Consider the following 1,570-nt stretch of genomic DNA (forward strand, 5'->3'; position numbering starts at 1 on the left):
TGCTTTGCCAAGCTTGTTTCAAGTAGGTGCTTTAGACCACTGAGCCATCTCTCCAGCCCCTTGAGCTCACTTTGTAGCCCAGGCTGGCCTCGAACTCACAGCGATCCTCCTGCTCAACCTACCAAGTGCTGGGATGACAGGCGTGTGCCACCACACCAAGATGCGATTCTTTTATTCTTTTGTGGCCGGCTTGGCCCACCCTGGGGGCAGGGCTGGCACAGCATGTGGTGCTGGGAATCCAACCGTGGTCCCTGCACGCTAACCTAAGCTTGACTACGCACATTTGGACCTCTGTGTTATCATCTCATGTGTCTTAAATCAAATTCTTCATCTACACCCAACTCCAAAAACTAGCGCTTGCCTCCTTAGCTGCCTGCCACTTCTCTTTTGGACAGATACCATAGAAACATAGATGAGACAAAGGCCTAATGTCCCGAGCGGGCAGGGAGCAATAGGCAGAGCCCAGGGAGAGCTGCTGTCTCTTATAAGTTCTGGAAAGCTGGGACTCAAGGCTGCAGACAGCAACTCCTCCTGCTGGTGCCGTTTGTTTACTCCCTTGCCTGGGATGTTAATGGCTAGCACTGTGCACGCTTAGAGTGAGGTAAAAGCTCAAGTCAATAGGGAGAGTAGGGGGTCTGGGGAGATGGCTCAGTGGAATAAGTGCTTCCCTGGCAAGCACACGGGCCTGAGTTCAACCCCTGGCTCCGCAAAAAAAAAAAAAAAAAAAAAAAACAGGGAGAGTAGTTTGTGTTCATCAAAGTAGTTATGCACCTTCCTTAGCCTGCCTTGAGCCCTCTGTAAAAGCGAGATGCCTCTGAGGCTCTGGGCTCACTTGGAGAGAGACTGATCTCAGGGAGACCTCTGAAGTTCTTCTCGGGTCTTCTCATCGTTTCTTTCGGCACCGACTCACAACACACAAGATACAGTAACAGTTCCAACTTCACCAGTCACACTGGTGCGACTTCCAGGCAGCGCTCCCTCCTTAGCGTGCTTTGGGCATTTTCTTTAAATTTTCCTCGTAGGGCCACGGGTTGAGGCTGGGCCAGTGCTCTACGACACAGCTACACCTGCGGCCCGGGACACTCGTTTCTTCTCTCCAGCATTATTTTCCGGGACCGGCGAGGGGCTCGGGGCTGCTGGGCCGACGCCATCCACCTGCAGTCGCACATCTCGCTGTGACAGGCGGGACGTGAACGCGCACCGCGGCCGAGCTCCGACGGCGCAGCCCCGACAGCCAGCACCGCGCGGCCCTGCTCAGGAGGCGGCCAAGTCTCCGCCCTCGCCTTCCGGCCCCTTCGGTCCCTCCTGCACGCGCTGGACAGCGCGGAGCCTGCAGCACCGGCGTCGCGGGAGGGGTGGCGACAGGACGGGACCTCCGGCCCTTCGCCCTGGAAGCTCCCCAGGGAAACCCCGCACCGAAGCGCGACCCAGCGCGACCTGGCGGGTCCAGGGCCGCCGGCGGCCCAGACTGCACGGGCTGGGGCCCTCTGCCGAGCCCGCCTCGGGACGTGCCCGCAGCACGCGCAGGGGCAGGAGGGAGCCCGCGCCCACTCACCCGCGCGCGGCCGCA

At 59.1% G+C, this 1,570-nt stretch overlaps 1 protein-coding gene across 1 annotated transcript in view; it reads right to left on the bottom strand.

Moving 5' to 3' along the window:
* Nucleotides 1-1,570, bottom strand: part of LOC111814619 (zinc finger protein 264-like) — a 27,934-nt gene that overhangs the window by 14,142 nt on the left and 12,222 nt on the right. The window lies entirely within an intron of this gene.

Source organism: Octodon degus, unplaced genomic scaffold, assembly GCF_000260255.1.
Source record: "Octodon degus isolate 3935 unplaced genomic scaffold, OctDeg1.0 scaffold00379, whole genome shotgun sequence".
NCBI lineage: Eukaryota > Metazoa > Chordata > Mammalia > Rodentia > Octodontidae > Octodon > Octodon degus.